Here is a 13,300-nt window from a genome sequence, read left to right as displayed (position 1 = left end):
AACAGTTCAGTCAGGATTTGTAGACTGAATGTTATAGAAATAATAGCATTGAACTTTAGTGACCTCCAACAATGCACTGCTCAAAATAGGGGAAAGTAAATAAAATGGCGGGTCGAAAACGTGGTTGATGCAAATACAAACCGATTCCAATAAAAAACGAAATAAAACCGCAGTAGGACAATGTACTGGACTGACTCTCCCTTTGCGTTGCCATGACCAAATGAAAACTTTCCTTTGCCATTCTAATGCTGCTATTATCAACAAATATGACTTATAGATCATATGTCAACGAGCGTCAATTTGAAAACCTTCAAAGGATATGGAAAATGAATGTTAATTGCCGTGTCAGCAACTTTGTTATTCATCATCACTTTCAACCACCTTTCGTTTTCTGTTCCAAAAAAAGGAATATGACGATCAATTTCTAAAATGTTTGTGGCTGGAATTCCCCACGTTTTCATGGAGTTTTAGATAATAAAACCATCAGTAAACATCTGATATTGTATGTCAACATTTTGGGTCCATGTCCGTTTAATTAGTATCGATAATGAGTATGTATTTTCTTACATTGATTGCATATAATTGGTCCTCAGATGTAAATAAATATAACATCGAATCAATGCGAGAGGGTGCCATTTATTTCTTGCATATCATTATTTATTATTGGAAATACTATAGCTTGAATATGGATGAATTGGAACGAATAGAATATCGACGAATGCGTCAGATAAATATGATATATACCGAGTTTGTAATGTTAATTGTTAGTATACCATTAGGAAGCCTATTTTTTAATATTGCGTTAAATATATGAACTACAGTTATTTTTTATTAGTTACATTTAAACAATTATTAAATTGGTAAGAAATCAATCCGGAATTCCAAAGTTAAGATATTTTTGGATTTCGATAACTTAAAAAAGTACGATACAGATTTTTTTCTGTCTATCTTACCATAAATAAAGCATGTACTTTCTAGACGTGATATATTACAAATGTTTTAATGTTCATGACTAAGATGTCTGTCACTTTTTAGTCGAATTTCATGTCCTTTCTTAATTTAAAGATTTTCTTAATACTTAGATTAGCGTTTTCAAAGGTATATTCAGAAGCTGATATGCAAAATGCGTTACAGCTTAACGAATACCCTAATTCAAATGTTTTTATTTAGATGTGTGCACAACTTTATAAAATTGAGTAATATATAATGATGAGTAGAATTATAAATGTATGCATGCTAATTTATAATTTGTATAATTTATAATGCTATAAATTTATTTAAATACGTATCTATTATATATACTCGGAGAAAACTTAGATTATTTGTGTTGTATCCCATGTTGTTTGTATTTTCATCAATAAATAAGTTCATAATTATAATCAAAGTATCAATCTTAAATCAACAGGACAATATTTAAGAACAAATAGGAGATCGCTCAGAGCTGTCCTTACGAGGTGAATCAGTATAATGTGACTGGACGGGGTGTGTTGCTTGGTGTCTTCGGCAGCATGTTTCAGTGATATATCAATATAAAAAGGGCAAGAGTGCCATCATACAAGACAAATCGCGAATATACCACAGACTCCCAAAACACGCACTTCATAAACGCTGCACATCGTATTCATGGGATGTCGTCCTTACATGATACTGACTGTTATTAAGACGTTAATTTAATCAAACAAACAAGCACTCAACTGAAGATTTTTTGTTTGATTAATTAACGTCCTATTTACAGCTATGGTCATGTAAGGACGGCCTCACATGTATGCGGTTTGTAGCGTGTATGTTGTGCGAGGTGCGTGTTTTGGGAGGCTGCGGTATATCCATGTTGTGTCTTTTCTACTCCTGCGTAGCGCTCAGCATACAGGGAGTGGGACGACTGGTTGGCCCGTTGTCAGTATAATGTGACCGGGTGAGGTGTGTTGCTTGGTGTCTTCGGCGGCAGGCTTTAGTGATATAGCATTATAAAAAGGGCAACAGTTCCACTATACAAGAAGACACTACATGAATATACCGCAGTCTCCCAAAGCACGCACCTCGCACAACATACACGCAACACATCGCATACATGGGAGGCCGTCCTTACATGACCATAGCTGTTAATAGGACGTTAATTAATCAAACAAACTCCCAATTTTTGTGTTCTATTTGGCATATTTTTTGGAGTGGCCTCCGCATAAAACCGTCGAAGATATTCGTTCAGTTCTTGGTTTGAAATTTGTTGGAAATCTATCTTTTTCCCGTTAGATTCCAGGCTCCAATCAGGAAAAAAATGCTAATCTTGCAAACATTTTCAATATAACAGATCCATGTAGCTCAAATCAGAGCGTGCTTTATAAAAGCAAGACTTAGGTTCGAGTCCTAACATGGATTCACTGTACCTTTGCAAAATCAGCATTTTCGTAAATTTGATTATTCTAGAGCTATTATATGACGACCATTTAGTCAATTTTTTGTAATTCATTTTATTTTGTGAAACTAATACAATACACTCGGTCAGGTCGGTAATATTAACTACACAGTACACATGTGTACTACATTGTATGTGTATCTTACCTTGGATCATTTTTACACCCCATTTGTACTACATTGTATGTGTATCTTACCTTGGATCATTTTTACACCCCATTTGTACTACATTGTATGTGTATCTTACCTTGGATCATTTTTACACCCCATTTGTACTACATTGTATGTGTATCTTACCTTGGATCATTTTTACACTCCATTTCTACTACATTGTATGTGTATCTTACCTTGGATCATTTTTACACCCCATTTGTACTACATTGTATGTGTATCTTACCTTGGATCATTTTTACACCCCATTTGTACTACATTGTATGTGTATCTTACCTTGGATCATTTTTACACCCCATTTGTACTACATTGTATGTGTATCTTACCTTGGATCATTTTTACACCCCATTTGTACTACATTGTATGTGTATCTTACCTTGGATCATTTTTACACCCCATTTGTACTACATTGTATGTGTATCTTACCTTGGATCATTTTTACACCCCATTTGTACTACATTGTATGTGTATCTTACCTTGGATCATTTTTACACCCCATTTGTACTACATTGTATGTGTATCTTACCTTGGATCATTTTTACACCCATTTGTACCACATTGTATGTGTATCTTACCTTGGATCATTTTTACACCCCATTTGGTGTTGTTTTGTGGTGATTTGGATTGTCATGTCTTCTTCTGATAGTTTCTTGAAACGCTTGTTGTCATTTACCGATGGAACTTCTAGTAGGCCTACAGGTTCAGAATAGTTTGTCAATGCTTCTTGTATTTCCATGTTTACTTCAGTCGTACTGACACATGATCCGATTTGTCCTATTTCAAGAACGGCCATTTCATCAAACAATTCGTTAAAAAAAATCACTCTCGGCATTTAAGCCAAAAACATCTCCAAGATCGAAATCCATGCTCATATGCCTTTATGCAAACTTGGAAAAGCAGACGGAGATGATGTTTTGTTTTGATGACGTGATATGACGTTTACATGACGTAATATTTACATTCACTCCAGAGTTCGCTGTCAAAAGTTTGTGTAAAATACAAAATATAGACTAAGCTAATTAGCTGACAAATCTATTATTTAATAATATTTTTGTATTTTATTGGAAGATAAATTGATAATACTGTTAAGTAATATGGTGTTTACAACGGGAATGGTACTAGATATTCTCACACACATTATAGTATTCATAGTAAAAAGGTATTCCATTCATCAAAAGTAGTCCCGACAGGACTCCTCCAATCATTATCAAGTGGGCGGAGCTTATTTATTTATTTATTTATTTATTTTTTGCATCGGAAAATGAAAAAAAAAATTCTGACGAATCGGAATGCAGCATTCAGTGTCAATACAACAAAAATGTAATTAATTTTTTAATTTTAAAAAAATGCAAGAAATAAGACAATACACATTAAGTGATGTATTTTTTTATTTCCTCATTTTGTTGCAATGTCAAACAGAAGAAAATCTTTGGGAAAAAATTCCGAAAAAAGTGGATGAGAACCTAGTAATTAATTTATTGTAGCATTATACGTATGGTGCGCTGTATCATCTAATACTCATATAGTATTAACAAACACACGACACCATCTTTCTACAAAGTACGAGCTAATGATATGGCCGTATCAGCTACGCAATAATTTCATCCTCATATGATAAAGATAATCATTGTTTGGTGATGTTCGTAGAACAAAACATCAACTCTATTTAAGTCATTTTTCTGAAATAAGTTTCTCCACTTCACTTTGGGTGCCGAAGCCTCAACATTCGTGAGTATGACATCAGAATCAGACTTTTTCCTTTACTGGAAAGTGTTTTATTTTGGCGCCAATACCTGTTATGGCATTTTTTGGAGTCGTTATCAACAGTGTCTTACTGCATGTGATGAGGAAGGTGGGAAGATGGGACACAGTTACTACGGCTTTCTGCATTTTGACAGCGTCAGATTTAATACACGCAATTTTAGCTCTGGTCTGTTCAGGTACAAGAGCCGCAATGCTTTACTTCAGAGACACTCTTTACCCAGTCATGATGCCGATATTTTATTGGTATTTGTACCCTATACCGCTCTATTTTTCTAAAACGTTATTGACACTCGTGTCAATCGAGAGGTTCATCGCTGTATGTTACCCTACAAAACTGAAGTCCATCTGGACAAAAGGACGCCTAATCATCATGATGCTGACCAGTTTTGGACTGATCACAGTTCTTGCGATACCGAAAGCAATCTACGTGTCCTACTCCATCGATCAAAATGACACAAGCATGACTGGCGTAAATGTCATTTTCTTGGACAGCAGATATTCAAACATATTCAATGGGATGTTCACTTTTGCGTTTGAAATAATGCCTATTTTCATCATTTGCGTATTGGCCTTAGTAATCGTAGTGATGTTACGGAGGCATGGTTCCAACATTAGAAAACGGAACGATAAAGAACACTCCGACAGGACAAATAAAAGCACGTCTAGTGACAAATCTGGAAACAAATACACACCAGACACAAAAACTCCAACTGGTCCCAAGGCAGCTGTACCATTACCGGAACCACGGGAATCAACGACGGCGCCATCTATTGGCAATGACCCCAAGATCAATCCGCAGTCACGATCAACACCTCGTTATTCTGCTTACCAAACCAAAATAACAGTGACTTTGTTAATCATCGTACTAACAGCGGTCTGCTTTTACCTCCCAGGAAAAACCCTCGGCAACGCATTCATCGACAATTCGGAGATGCAGCAACATTTTGTAACACTTGATTTCTGTAAAGGGTTGATGTATTTCGCGGAACTGATCAGCTCTGTGGTCAACTCGGTGTTGTTTGTCGTGAGGGGTACCAGGTACAGGCAGGTTGTAAAAGGTTTGTTAAGGTGTTGATATAAAAAAAGGGTTTGAACATTAGGAAAGGTTTGGTTTAGATAATGAAATGTAAAATTCTATGTATATGAATCTTTTTTTAGATAATGATTTTTCAATCAATACTCAAAAGTACAATTTCCGCCTATTGATGTGCATTACAAAGGTTTTTGTTCAGGAGCCTTGCTGAACAAATTAGTAATTAAATTTAACTTACAATCAACAGTCATGATAACTTAAGGACGGCCTTCCTTGTCTGTGTGTTTTTAGGATGCTTCGGTATACATATATATCAATTGTAACATATTTTTATTGCAAATAAGATGCAAATGGATTAGGAATCAGGCAAAGGCTATGTTAGCCATCTCCAAACCGATCCAGTATGGTACAAAATATTTTAACATTTAATGTTACTTGAATGAATATTCTTTATTGCATGATCGTAAAAGGCGACTAAATTTAGGATATTATTATTTCTTTTCTTCCTAACTGACTTTCTTTCCTAATGCCTCACTTGGCAACGCCTCACTTTTGGCCTTGAATTGAGCGTTCGCCCCTGTGAGGAAGGCTCTTGGTTCTGTCCCCTGGCCGAGATACACCAAAGTCTATAAAAGTGGTAGTTTCTGTTCCTGCTTGGCGCTCAGCATACAGGGAGTGGGACGACTGGTTCTCCCGTTGTAAGTATCATGTAATCGGGTGGGTTGTGTTGCTTGGTGTCTTCGGCGGCATGCTTCAGTGATATAGCACTGTAAAAAGGGCCACAGTTCCACTACACAAGAAGACACAACATGAATATACCACAGTCTCCCAAAACACGCACCTGTTGAAGTATGATATTGCTTTTTAAATAGATTGATCACTATAACGTATTTGTAGTGAATTTACAGACTTAGTCTGCTGTTATGTTGATGCATATGGTAGATAATTTTGACATATTTTAGCTGTGAAGTATAAAAAAAATTAGTTCGAGAAGTTGACAGTCATGGTCATTTAAGGATGTGCCAAGTTTATATGGTTGAGGAAAGTCAGAGTTAATGGAGAAAAACCACCGACATACGGTCAATAAATGCCATTTACCCCACCTTGCATCCCACCTCGTGGTAATACGTTGGGGCATCTCAACCACTTGTCCACCGCGGTGACAAATAAAGAAAACATATTCGTTAATTATTTGTTATTTCAGTAAAGATAGGAAAGAAAATATCGTCTTTGCGATTAAATAAAATACATAATAATACTTATAATTTTGAAATGTTAATGTTGATTTAAAAAAATAACTCAAGAGTTGTATTGATTACGTAAAATTGCTTTGATAGTGGTAAAGGTAGAAAAGAAATTAGGTAAAGTTCTGTACTCTGCCGGAGACACCATAACATTCACAGCAAACAGGATAATTTTTTCTTTGAAGTGCGAGATGTGTGTTTTGTTAAGCTGTGAGTTATTCATATTCATGATGGCCCTGCAGGTAGGGCGTTAGAATTGTACCTGCTGCCCCTATTGCATGATCGTAAAAGGCGACTAAATTTAGGATCTTATCTTTTCTCTTCTTCCTAACTGACTTTATCTTTCCTAATGCCTCCCTTGGCACCGCCTCACTTTTGGCCTTGAGTTGAGCGTTCGCCCCTGTGAGGAAGGCTCTGGGTTCTGTCCCCTGGCCGAGACACACCAAAGTCTATAAAAGTGGTAGTTTCTGCTCCTGCTTAGCGTTCAGCATACAGGGAGTGGGACGACTGGTTCGCCCGTTGTCAGTATAATGTGACCGGGTGGGGTGTGTTGCTTGGTGTCTTCGGCGGCATGCTTCAGTGATATAGCACTATAAAAAGGGCAACAGTTCCACTATACAAGAAGACACAACACGAACATACCGCAGTCTCCCAGTCCACTCACCTCGCACAACATACACGCAACACACCGCATACATGGGAGGCCGTCCTTACATGACCATAGCTGTTAATAGGACGTTAATAAATCAAACAAACAAACAAATTCATGACCATAGCTGTTAATAGGAAGTTAATTAATCAAACAAACAAACAAACAAAAATCATATTGTGTCTTCCTGTATAAGTAACAACCAACTAAGCGGCCTCTGTGTATAGAAGAATGAGACCAGGATAGTTTTGACTCAACCACTGATTGGTTGTTAATTATGAAATTCAAAAATTACAAAAATGTTACAAGGTTACATTAATATGAATTTAGAAATCCAGATTTGTGATTTGTGTTCTTGTAAAGTGAAACTCTTGCCCTTTTGATATTGCTATATCATGTCGTCACCCGGTCAAATTATACTCACAGTTGGCGAACCAGTTGTCCAACTCCCCTAAGGCTGAACATTTCAGCAGGAGCAGAAACTACCAAATTTATAGACAATGGTGTGTCTTGAACAGGGGGCAAAACCAAGAGCCAACCTCACAGGGTCGAGCGCATAACCGAAACCGAAAGTAAGGCGATATCAAAAAGAAGAGAAAATATCCTAAATTTAATCGCCTTATACAATCATCTTACACGCTCTACCTGATACAAGAGAGGTCGCGCAGAACAATTACCTCACAAAATGATTTTTTTGATCAGTTTTGAACACGATGATTTCTTTTCTAGCTTTTCAGATTATACTATCTCTGTTGTTTTTTTTTCGATTTGAATCATAGCAGTATATGTTATAATTGAACTTATTCAGCTTTTCAACCCAGTAATTACTTTTCCAAAAGTATAACCAGGAATAATTTGTCGACTATAATTAAGCTACAATAAATTAATTACTAGATTCTCGCTGAAAATCCGAATGTAAAGTTATCATTGACATAAATGTAAATGTTCCACTATACAAGAAGACACAACATGAACATACCGCAGTCTCCCAAAACACGCACCTCGCACAACATGCACGCAATACACGCATACATGGGAGGCCGTCCTTACATGACCATAGCTGTTAATAGGACGTTAATTAATCAAACAAAAAAGCAATGTCAAACAGAAGAAAATCTTTGAAGAAAAAAAATCCGAAAAAAAGTGGCTGAGAACCTATAATTAATTTATTGTAGCCTGATGCGTATGGTGCGCTGTATCATCTATTACTCATATAGCATTAATAAACACACGACACCATCATTCGCCATAGTACGAGCTAATGATATAGCCGCATCAGCTATGCTATAATTTCATCCTCATATGATAAAGATAATCATTGTTTGGTGATGTTCGTAGAACAAAACATCAATCCTACTTAAGTCATTTTTCCGAAGTAAGTTTCCCTACTTCACTTCGGGTGCGGAAGCCTCAACAATTGTGAGTATGACATCAGAATCAGACTTTTTCCTTTACTGGAAAGTGTTTTATTTTGGCGCAATACCTGTTATGGCATTTTTTGGAGTCGTTATCAACAGTGTCTTACTGCATACGATGAGGAAGGTGGGAAGATGGGACACAGTTACTACGGCTTTCTGCGTTTTGACAGCGTCAGATTTAATACACGCAATTTTAGCTTTGGTCTGTTCAGGTACACGAGCCGCAATGCTTTACTTCAGAGACACTCTTTACCCAATCATGATGCCGATATTTTATTGGTATTTGTACCCTATACCGCTCTACCTTTCTAAAACCTTATTGACCCTCATGTCAATCGAGAGGTTCATCGCTGTATGTTACCCTACAAAAGTGAAGTCGATTTGGACAAAAGGACGCCTAATCATCATGATGCTGACCAGTTTTGGACTGATCACAGTTCTTGCGATACCGAAAGCAATCTACGTGTCCTACTCCATTGATCCAAATGATACAAGCATGGCTGGCGTAAATGTCATTTTCTTGGACAGCAGATATTCAAACATATCCAATGGGATGTTCACTTTTGCGTTTGAATTGATGCCTATTTTCATCATTTGCGTGTTGGCCTTAGTAATCGTAGTGATGTTACGGAGGCATGTCTCCGCCATTGAAAAATGGAACCATAAAGAACACTTTGACAGGACAAATGAAAACACGTATAGTGACAAATCTGGAAACAAATACACAGCACACACAAAAACTCCTACTGGTCCCAAGACAGCTGTACCATCACCTGAACCGCGTGAATCAACGACGGCGCCATCTATTGGCAATGACCCCAAGATCAATCCGCAGTCACGTTCAGCATCTCGTTATTCTGCTTACCAAACCAAAATAACAGTGACTTTGTTAATCATCGTACTAACAGCGGTCTGCTTTTACCTCCCAGGAAAAACCCTCGGCAACGTATTCATCGACACTTCGGAGATGCAGCAACATTTTGTAACACTTGATTTCTGTAAAGGGTTGATGTATTTCGCGGAACTGATCAGCTCTGTGGTCAACTCGGTGTTGTTTGTCGTGAGGGGTACCAGGTACAGACAGGTTGTAAAACGTTTGTTAAGGTGTTGATATGAAAAAAGTGTTTGAACATTAGGAAAGGTTTGGTTTAGATAATAAAATGTAAAATTCTATGTATATGAATCAATTTTTAGATAATGATTTTTCAATCAATACTCCAAAGTAGAATTTCCGCCTATTGATGTGCATTACAAAGGTTTTTGTTCATGAGCCTTTGCTGAACAAATTAGTTATATATTTGGTTTATTAGATTAAACTTACAATTAACAGTCATGATAATTTAAGGACGGCCTTCCGTGTCTGTGTGTGTGTAGGATGCTTCGGTACACATATATTTCAATTTCAATATATTTTTATTGCAAATAAGATGCAAATGGATTAGGCATCAGGCAAAGGCTATGTTAGCCATCTCCAAACAGATCCAGTATGTCACAATTCTCAACAAAATATTTTAACATTTAATGTTACATCTTGAATGAATATTCTGTAAGTATATCTCCCAACCAATCCCCGTAGGAAAAAAAAACATCTAAAAAATACATGTATTCGTGTTGTCATTTTGCAAGAATGAAACTCTAACCCTTTTTATAGAGCTACTGAAGCATGCCGCAGAAGTAACACACCGCACCGGTTCACGTTATACTAACTCCGGGCAAATCAGTCGTCCCACTCCCTTTACCTTTTACTGCAAATATAAAATTCCGTGAGGAACTGGTCAATGATAGTCTTATTCGGGGAACCTTGGATGTTTTTTGTAACAGTAGCGACATTTTTTTATGTTGTAACCTTGATACACGTTTTATTTTGATATGAACCATATTGACTGCCTGACAGGCAGCCTTTTTATCTTTGACTGTTGTATTCCATCACTTTGTGGTGAAAATAGATAAGATCTAAAATAATTATCTTTGTGATGTATATAGGTATGACCTATTGTTATACTTTATATGTTGTAATATTGATGCATATTTTGATGTGGATTGAGAAAACGGTAAATGAGTATACTTTTTATTTAATAATAATAATATAACTTTATTTAGAGAGGAACACATGGTTAGCCAAAGGCTAATCTACCGCAAGGTCCTCTAAGGCTAGTAAAACATTTTATGGTTAGTAAAAATACATGTTAGGCCTATATAAAACCATATGTCACAGACAGTTATGATTATATCGTAATCATATCAATATCAAAATATTATCATTAAGATAATTGTTTCATACGTCACGTGTACATGAAATGATTACACAATATATATCACAGTCAGTGTTAAGTAAAATTATCACAGAATGCACAAACAATAGTTGCACAAAGTTGTTTTATCATTTAAATGGCATCACTACCGTATATACATATATGCTAACATAGCAAAGAGTAAAAATTACCAGAATATATGCTAACATAGCATTCCATAAAAAGACATTTCACTACAATTTAAAAGAATGAGTTAAGAATCTCAAGGTATTTGACCAGGTTTTCTCTACCTGTTGAAGTATGAAATTGCTTTTTAAGTAGATTGATCACTATAACGTATTTGTAGTGAATTTACAGACTTTGTCTGCTGTTATGTTGATGCATATGGTAGATGATTTTGACATATTTTTAGCTGTGAAGTATGAAAATTATTTTGAGATGTTGACAGTCATGGTCATTTAAGGATGTGCCAAGTTTATATGGTTGAGGAAAGTCAGAGTAAATGGAGAAAAACCACCAGCATACGGTCAGTAAATGCCAACTACTCCACAGGGGTTTAAACCTTGCATCCCACCTCGTAGTAGTATTTTGGGGCATCTCAACCACTTGTCTACCGCGGTGACAAAAAAAGAAAACATATTCGTAAATTATTTGTTATTTCAGTAAAGATAGGAAAGAAAATATCGTCTTTGCGATTAAATAAAATACATAATAATACTTATAATTTTGAAATGTTAATGCAAGCTTTATTTTAATTATAATTACATCAGATGTTCATGATAACACCAACAAACAAGATAAGTCTACATCCAGTAGTAAACAAAATTTGAGTTTTGATTTCATTTTCATCTTTTGGAAAGCATAATTATTTATTAAGTAAATCTTGCCAAGAAATTCAAAAATAAATTTTCTGGAAGTTGTAGTATTGTTCATTTGGGCAGTTTTAAGCCAAACCACACTTACTATTTAGTCACGGTGTGTGCGTTTCTGTCCTTCATTCTATCTTGTTATATTCATTATCTATTTTTCGAAACTAAATGGTTTATCAATGCGTTATATCGCATAAGATTGACGTTAGGCTTGGTAAGTGAAAATACATTGGAAAAGTGAAAAACAATTAATAACAGTCCAAAGTGTATTTATAATGTGGTTACTTACAGTGACGATATATGGTGTTTTGTTGTTAAAGCAAACTTCATACAATAAGAGTGTCAACAATATTGATTACATATACATGTACATAGTTTTTAACAGTTTCTATTTCCACTTATGATATCTGTTGTGCATTGAGTTAGAAGTAGAAATATCTGTGTTAACTATGTAACAATGAGAAAATAAAGATTTAATTCTTTGGAGTTTGGATGATGTGTTTATATGTGACTGATGTAAAATGATCCCTAACCCTCAATACTCATTGATATATAGTCTATATCTATATAGTATAATGTAAACCAACTTAGTTTCCCAGTGTCTTAATTTTACGGTTTTCTGTCGAACTACTTTGATTTATTTTTGCGATTTCGAGTTACATGAGTTGGTTATCACCATTAGCAATAGTCAATAACCAATGTTCCCCATGCTTAACAGAATGGACGTTAAACGGTGTTTGGCAATTAATTTTGTTCTTCATCTCTTTTTGTTGCTGCTAGGCAGCCATCTTTGATTTTGGCAGTTGAAGTTTGTTATGGATATTTTTTGAGAACTACTGAAGGGATTTTATTCAAACTTCATATGGAGGTTACCCTTGGTCCCTAGTTGTGCCATACAGATTTTGAGGCTGATCGGAAAAACAAGATGGCCGCCAGGCAGCCATCTTTGATTTTGGCAGTTGAAGTTTGTTATCGATATTTCTTGAGAACTAATGAAGGGATTTTGTTCAAACTTCACATGGAGGTTACCCTTGGTCTCTAGTTGTGCCATACAGATTTTGAGGCTGATAGGAAAATCAAGATGGCCGCCAGACGGCCATCTTGAATTTTGAAAGTTAAGGTTTGTTATCGCTATTTCTCAGATAGTACTGAAGGGATCTGTCTCAAAAAGTTTGTTATCGCTATTTCTCAGAAAGTACTGAATGGATCTTTCTCAAATTTCACATGTAGGTTCCCCTAGGGCCATCTTCTGGCAGAGACTTCCAAATTTCTCGGAAGCCACAGCCAACATCTCGGAATTCTGCTTATCAACGCAAAATAGCAGTGACCTTGTTAATTACCGTACTAACAGAAGTAAGCTGTCACATCCCAGGGAAAATTCTCGGCAACGCATTCATCGATAATTCGGAGATGCAGCAACATTTTGTAACACTTGATTTCTGTAAAGGATTGATGTATTTCGCGGAACTGATCAACTCTGTGGTCAACTCG

The sequence above is a fragment of the Argopecten irradians genome, chromosome 3 (assembly GCF_041381155.1).
Source record: "Argopecten irradians isolate NY chromosome 3, Ai_NY, whole genome shotgun sequence".
NCBI classification, from domain to species: Eukaryota; Metazoa; Mollusca; class Bivalvia; order Pectinida; family Pectinidae; genus Argopecten; species Argopecten irradians.
The sequence above is the reverse complement of the archived record's forward strand: the minus strand, read 5'-3'. Positions refer to the sequence as shown.